The following is an 8,200-nucleotide window of genomic DNA, read 5'->3' as shown; positions in this document are numbered from 1 at the left end:
ACCTCTGCATGGTAACATAAATGGTAATTATAATAATATCTGTCTTCAGACTCAGGACACCAGTAATCTTGTGATTTGATAAATATTATCCAATAGTGTCAACTAACTGTATTAAATGAGCAGGATGTTAGAAATAGGGAATTAGCCTAGAGTTTATCTTCTCTTTAAAATTTGCAAAGAGAAAACCAAACCAAGAAGTGTCCCATTCAAGTTATGTTCTATTGGAACATTGATAATACAGCATGTGTTGCTTGGTAACCAGTCCCAAGTAAAACAAAGAGGACACTCAGAAGAGTCCTCCCTGGCATAATAATACCTTGCAATTAGGACCAGCACAGAAAGAAAAAGCTATCACAAGGAAGCAGTGCTCAGCTGTACTCTAATCTAGGGAGGATCCTTAAATGGCAATTTCACAACAAAGCATAGGATATTCTTCTGGATTCATTTCTGCTGTGCAGGTTGCTGCATTTGAAACTTTGGTCCTAGAGCTGCTTGCATTTACCTGGTTTGCACAAAGATAATCTGCTCTTGAAATGTTCTGCAAAATGGCAGCTGTGGGCATCGTCCAAAGTAGGAAACGACTGGCTGGAAGACATACTTCAGACACTTAGACCTTTTGTGTACAGCTCTTTCTCTTAACTTTAGCTGTATTGATTCAGCTGGGGAAAGTGAACGTCTCCACTGCTTAATATAATTTGAAATATTTACACAGAAAAAAGAAATCCAATTGCCAATGCAGCAGCTCATTTCTGTCGTCACTCTGACAGAAAAACAAAACTCAGCTCGTATGTCATAGAATGTTCTCTAGAAGAGCTTAATTAAATTTATAATGAAAATAACAGGGGATTGAGAAGACACAAGGGAAATACATTCCTCTTGCAGAGCATTACAGAGGTGATAAAAGGAATGTGCAGAGAAAATTACCTGTTTGCTGCTCAGTTTCTATAGAAATTAAATGAGTCTTTACAAACTCTGGAAAACAGCCTCCACTTTGTGACTGTGCAACTTGCAGCTTGTTATTTCTAAAATTAATCATAGGTCTCCATCCCCCCCCTTTTTCCCTTGTTCAAATACATTTTAGTCTTTTGTCCCTGCGGATAAATATACTGATGATTGTATCACGTTCTTAACCTAGAACTGCCAACGCTGACAGCCAAGGCAGAACATGTCAGCAGTGTCTTTTGAGGGGAGCAGTAACAGGACATAAATCTTCTAAACAGCTCATTTAAGTGCACCATTTAGACTCTTCAAAAGATCAAAATTGTTGACCCTTAGGCCTCACAAAAATAATGTCTTTAAGGTATCCAAAGTTGCTTTGGTGAACAGAGTAGTGTTCCTCACATTGCCACTGATGGTGTTCGGGAAGGCAAGTGTAAGTGCTTCTCCGAGATGTTTCTTCTCTCATTAACATTAGCAATGTCTCTCTGGTGAGTCTTGAGTGGAGTGAAAGGACTGCCTGTAGCCTTGGACTGCAAGGATAGCTCTGAGCATTGCCTACAGTATTCCAAACTCGAAAAGAAAGGCTGAGGGTCATGCTGTGGGTCCTTGCTTGCCCGTGTTAGGGGCATTTGTACAGCACTTTCAGCAGTGGATTGTCGGCACTCTAAGTTTACATGTAAAAATAATATAAAATTTCACATTAATCTCCTTGTTCCATGTCTAATTTTCTGCAGTGTTATTTCTTCTATTGCATGGTGGGGGGAGTAGATGAAGCTTTCCCAGTATCTGGAAAAAAGGTGATTGCTGTGATAGGGTTGGGAAGGTCACTTATCTACCAATGTTTGTAAAAGGCACTGAGATCTGTAGATGGAAAGCAGAAAGGAAGTGCGAGGTTTTATTTTGCATGAGCCCTATGTAGGCCAAACTTACCCTGGCTCTCTTTGGACCTGTGGTCTTGGATCAGAAGTTTCTCTTCTCAATCTGAGAAGTGCCACTGGCAAACAGTGCTGTGCAGCACACAGCTGTCAATGATCTCAAATGGCAGGGCTTCCCACGATGTTGTCATTTTTCATAACAGACCTGACTCAAAAGCAACATCTGCCTCTTGCTCTGAGACTGAGACTGGAGGTTAGTTTGTTAGAGTTTCAGTTTGGTTTGGGTATGGAGCTGGTGAGGTGGGTGAATCTTCTATGACTGAGCTGTTGCTTTTTCCTACCAGTCACGGTTGATCTGGAGGAGAAATTTCAAGCAGCCTAATGCCTAGAAGCATTTGGATCCAGGGCTTTAGCTGGCAGAATAATGTAGTTCTGTAACCCTCCAGTTTGGGTGAAACTTGAAAAAGGGAAGGGAGACAGTGTCTACTGCTGAACAGCCCTGGATTACCCAGTAAGTCTGTATGCAAAGTCTGTGGGCAAATGAATAGAGAATTTGCTAAATACTTTGCTTGTATTTGGTTGTGAAACATAACCATGAGTGGCTTCCTTCTGTAATAGGCATTTCATGTCAGGGAATTCTACAGAGTGTTTAGTCCTTGCCTTCTGATGGGATGACTCGGAAGTGCTACCCAGACCATCCCCACGTCATGTAGCAATTCCAGCCAGCATGAACCATGGGGATAGTTTCAAATCAATTGCTCTTCAAAAACTTCTCTTTCTTTGTTGCTCGAATGTTTCTGGAAATGAAACATCTTACAGAGTAAAGGAACAATGTTCAGCTCACATTAGTTTTGTGCATGGTGTAAAAAGGTTTTAACATAGCTGAAACCTGGGGTTTCTGTGATTTGTACTTTTGAAACTGAAAACCAAATTAAAGCTAGGCAGACTGAATCTCTGTTATCTGGCATCTCACAGAGTTATAGACCTGCATGTGTAATTGGTGTAATTCATTACTAATTTGATTTCATGGTGGTTTTCATTTAGTCAGCACTATGCATGGTAGAAGATGATGGAGAATCAGTTCTAGAGGTGACTGGGTTCTCAGGCAATTTCAGATGCCTTTAGTTAATGAAACCCTTGATGCTAACATATGGGGAGGGGGGAGTGCTTTTAAGATATTTCTATATGGATCTGGTTAGGAGACTAATCACAGCAACTTTTACTAGTTTTTAAAAAAAAAAAAATACACCACCAGTATGATACTTGGGTTTTTTCATATTGCTTTACTACTGCCCTTTGCATTGGGTCGAAGGCAGCACTGATCTGATTCCTGTGTGCACTTTCTGAAGCCACCCCATGCTCTATTAATTCACTGTCTGTGAACTGTAATTTGGGCATACCGAACCAGCTGTCTGCATTCAATTTCCACTGCTTCTGTCCAAGAGATCCATGGAGGAATGGTCAGGGTGTGACTTTTAACACATACAGTTCTCAACAAACACCACACAAATAAATTCTGTAAAGAGTAAATATATCAACAGAACCAAGGAACGCATCTCACATTCTTACCGGAGGGGTAAAAGCTAGGACTGTTATTGAGTCTTAAGTGCTGTCTGCTTTCTTAGGGCTGTATCTGACTATAAACAATTTTTCACTTGAGAAATTTACAACCTAACTAGCAGAAAGTGAGCAAGTGGAGATTTGTCATGTGTAGCATGGAGCAATAAAATTTCTGATGAAAAATTTCTTTGCAGGAGAGATAGTTTTGTCATGATCAAAACGCTTTGTGGACATTTCCATTAAAAGTTTAGGTCTTCTGTAGGGGACTCTTTACAGTAAAATGTTTTAGAATGAAATCTTTCAGTTTGCATTTACATTTTGCATTGAGAAAACATCAAATATTTTTGTTTCAATACTACTGGATTCAAAATAATTCTCAATGTAAATTGACAGTGCTCTGGCATTTTTCTGATCTGAAATGAAAGCAAATATCACAACTGGAATTTCTTCTGGCTGGCCAGAATTGGTCTCTGAGGTCTTTTTGACAGAAGTGCGATAGGGCAGCTATGAATCTTGTGGGACAGCAGGATTGGTCGTAAGGCTTATTCTGGGGAAAAGAGGAAGTGGCATATCGTTTATGAAGAGGGATCACCAGAATGGACTTGTCTCTCACTGATTCTGCATCCTTGCAATATTTGAATTTCTTCCAGAAGAGAGCTGTAGGAAGTATCTGGCTTGAGGAGGGTTAATTTTAATTTATGAATAGCATGCACCAAGAGATAAGTCTCGTGATCCTCCTAGGAACAGGGTTAGAGGAAAGGATGGGGAAGTCATTGCTATTATCTTGTCCCCTCTCCAAAACTGGGGTAAAAAATTGCATAAGGGACTGTTCCCCAAACTAAGGACTACCGTCACTCAGAAGTACATGATTTATGGTTCTCTAGAAGTTCTGCAATTTATCCCTCCTAATTCACTGATCAAAATGGCTCTTTGGGAAATAGCATTAAAAGAAAAAAGGCAGTCTTTAATACAGAGAAACAGAGTCCTTCTGGGGAAAAAAAATCCCAATAGATCTCGCTGCAGCAGATATCTGTTCATCTTCTGCTGGCCTTTGGAATTTCTCTTACTGTTTTTGTTATTGATACCTGTGACGGATTAGTCTCCACAGTGGAGAGCAGATGCTGAAGTCCCCTTGTGCTGGATGCTGAACGGTGCTGGGCACCTGCACAGCAGGTAGCAGTGCTTCTTGCCCTGAGGCAACTTTGGTCTAAACAGACAACACATTAAAAGTATTGGAGAAGGGAAGATCAATTGTTCCTGCTAGGAGGAGAAACTGCTCATATGAAGAAGGCATTTTTCTTTGGCTGTCCTTTTTATTTACAGCTGTATCAATCAGTTGCTCCTTTCTTTTAGCCTGAAAGAAAAGTGCATAGTTTGGTATTCACTGCAGTCCTGGAAAGTTCAGAGCCAGAATTTACCTAATAGGTGGCACTTTGCAACAGCTAGAGTGAAATCTCTAGGATTTCAAGGCTTTCCAACTTTTTAATCCAGGTCCACCCCTAGGAAACTGTCTTCCCAACATCCCATCATCATCTTGTGTTTCATTTGCAAAGCCATGCATAAGGAAAGACAGAAGAATGGAAGGATGTCAGTGTTTCTGGCCCTTCAGATCATTCAGTTTTACTGCAGAGTCTGGTAGGAGGATGGTCCAGAGTGGGAGAGGGTGAGGGAAAGAAAAAAAACTTTCCCCCAATAACAGATTATCTGCATAAATTCAATGTAGGCAGGTGGATGTCATGCTCTGGGAAGGAATCAAAGAGTTCTAGTCTTTTCTTAGCACGAATTTCTCCAAGGTATTACCTGCATGCCCAGTCACATCTCACTTGCAGAATGATCTCTTCTATTGGTATGAATCTGGTCATAAGATCATATGGTCATAGTATTGCCAAAAAACTCGGAATAAAGAACTTATCAACACCAATTTAGTGTAGATAAGCAGACACTTCTTTATTGACGGCCGGGTGCGCGGGTGAGTCCTCTCACGAACCACGCACACCTGAACACCAAAATCATACACCTTATATTGAACTTATTCATACATATTCATTAGGTTTCTGAGAAATGTTATGCATATTCATTAGATTTCTGGGAAGTTATTAGCATATGTAAATGTCCTTTACGCAGGCGCATTGAAGGTCTCTGGTGGTCTTCTAGAGTCCTCTGGTGGTCTTTCATAGTCTTCCTCACTTGTCCGCTTCTTGACCTTCTTTAGGTGATTCTGCGCAGTTTGGCCCTTGGCAGGTAACTAACTGTTTCTTGGCAGATAACTACAAGTTGCTTCATTTGACTCTTCTCAGTTCCCATTAATTTGAAATTCTGACATCTTATGCATTCTTCTAGGTTATAATATACTCCTACAAATAAACACTATATCCAAATTATCTTAAATCTTAAGCTTGTTATCTAAGTTCTAAATGTTCCTACTAGATGATTTTAACCAATTCCTCCGGCCCTGGTACAGGGCTATACAGAGGATTTCACAGCAGCTGTTGGTTGTTGGTTAAATGTGTAAAATGCAATAGATATATAATTTTTGCTAAAATATTTCTTATAATTCTATATTCCTATTAAAATTGAATATGATTAATTCTAACTAATAACAAATCAATAACAAATCAGTAACAATAGCAGAACATCATTCAAATTGCACCTCCTTTTTGGTATCCCATATGTATGCTGGTAAATGCATGCTACTTTTCTTCTCTATAGTGTCTGTTGCTCTCTTCTTGATTTTAAAAATTACCTTCATTAAAACTCAGACTCTGTAATTTTTGTCCTGTCTCCACCCTGGTGTAAGACCTCAGATCTTTCAGCTGATCCAAATTTGTCTGAGCCTTGACCTTTTCATTCCCTGCTGTCTCCAAATTGCTTGGCATACTTTATCACATAAATGGATCTTCAAAGACTCTGTGTGTGATGCTGCTTTGTGCTTCTACACAGACAGCTTCAAGTTAAGCAGTGTTCAACTTTATAGGCAGTTCTACTGTTTTGCGTACTTTTTTAAAGCAGTGGATTTTCAGAACAGAAACCTTTTGAAGTCACTACTTTCTTCTGGGTGTGTTTCCAGTGTTTGCTTCTCTAAGTGGCCTTCTCTCAGCAGTGGGAACTCTGGAAGGGGGAAGCTCCTGCTTCCCAGTGACTACAATGTCTTTGTTTGGCAGTACTGGAATTATGCAGATATGTGATTAAATTAAAGATTAAATAATCCTACATTTTGGAGGAAAATAGATTTGAATAAATACAGCTTGGAAAAAAGCCCATTTTTAGCAGAAATGCTTGGGTTTTTTCCACGGCCCCTTAGGTGTGGAGAAGCAAGATGTTTCTGACAGCAATGATGTGAATGTAGGAGGGGGTGATTTTAATGTAAGAAGAAATAGTGAATTCTCTGTGTTTCTTTTTATTACAAGGAGGTGGCTGTAGGATCCGCACTGTATCAGACATCAGTATAAGACATGCCTTACTCCCTTCACAGTCTTTTCATGGCCTGGCATAATTAATCCTGCTCTGGCTGCTCTCTTTCCAGACTGTCCAGCACTTATCTGTGCTACTCCCTAGCTTTAGGGAGTATTTTTGTCCTCTTGCTTTGAACTAAAACCATGTATCACCTCAAAAAGCAGCTCTCCACCCAGTTCTATCATTGCATGCAGGTGTGAGCTAACTTCCATTAGAGTAATGGGAAAAAGTGCCTGACTGGGTATCAAGGAGCACTTGCTGTTTTCTCCTACCAGGCATTTCATCCCCAGCAAGTTTAACATCTTTTGATCCTTTCATCAGCTGCTACTTTCCTTTATTCTGGCTTAGAGCACAGCATGAAACCCTTCTCTTCTGCAATTTGCTACTGGCCTAGTTATAACCCCTCTTTCTCTTATTTTGGGAAAAACAAACAAACAAACACCACCCCAAAACCAAACAAACCACAACCCAACAATGATTTTTTTAAAGCTTGACAATACTTTGCGTTGTTATAGCCCCAGAGAGGCCTGAGTTCAACAGCATGGAGGCAGTCTGGCGAGGAGATATCATGGTTCAGACTCTTGCTTTGGCAATTCAGTCCTCCGTTCCTCACACCCTCTCTGGTCTTGCGAAAAGTCTTTTGTTCCCAGACAAGGCCCAGGAAGAGAGATTTATATCCCTACTATAGTGAGCCACATAGGCTACCTCAGGGGTTCAGAACCATAAAGCTGCTTTCCAGCAGAAGCTGCCTTGTGTTTGGGGTGGTCAGCAGCTGATGGAGCTGTGCTTGGGACATTTGCCATATGTAGGGCAAGGACCCTCTGCAAGAGAAGCCCCCAGGCCTAGCCTGCCTCATCAAAAGGAAACAGCTTCTTTTGCACCTCTGACTGGAGCTGGGCTAAAATCCCAGAAATGCTGAAACACCAGAAGAATGTTCCCATTAGAGATACCCTAAGAAAGCCTACCTAGTACAAGAGCTGCCTCATGTGAATGAAGCCAGAGAAGCATCTGTGCTCTTTCTACAGTAAGACCGCTGCATTTGTCAATAAACCTGATCAGTGAGCAGTTAGTGGTGATCACCTAACCTGGTTACTGTTACATCTTGGTAGGATGCATAGTAAAAAGATGAAGCTGCCACCTGGTTCAGTAAAAATGAAGGCCAGGATGAGAGCTGAGAAGACTGATGGGAAAACTGGTGTTAATGGCTGGAGTAGCTAGAAGTATTAAACTGACAGAAGGAGATTGCCTCTCTTGACCTGAATCCAAAAGGCTGATGCAATTGCAGAGTACTGCAGATCTTCCACTTCATTCAGCAAAACTTGTAAATGCTTTTTCTCATGTCTGGGTTGCAGCGTCTCCTGGCCCAGCAAACC

The 8,200-nt window shown here is 40.8% G+C and overlaps 1 long non-coding RNA gene across 1 annotated transcript; it reads left to right on the top strand.

Annotated features, from left to right (window-relative positions):
• The first annotated feature begins 5,276 nt into the window (after positions 1-5,276).
• Positions 5,277-5,657, top strand: LOC138685882 (uncharacterized). Its single transcript, XR_011325260.1, has 2 exons — positions 5,277-5,424; positions 5,456-5,657. It is a non-coding gene; the product is annotated as an uncharacterized lncRNA (long non-coding RNA).
• The last annotated feature ends 2,543 nt before the right edge of the window (positions 5,658-8,200 follow it).

Source organism: Haliaeetus albicilla, chromosome 7, assembly GCF_947461875.1.
Source record: "Haliaeetus albicilla chromosome 7, bHalAlb1.1, whole genome shotgun sequence".
NCBI classification, from domain to species: domain Eukaryota; kingdom Metazoa; phylum Chordata; class Aves; order Accipitriformes; family Accipitridae; genus Haliaeetus; species Haliaeetus albicilla.
Note: the sequence above shows the minus strand (reverse complement) of the source record. Positions and strands in the feature narration are given on the sequence as shown.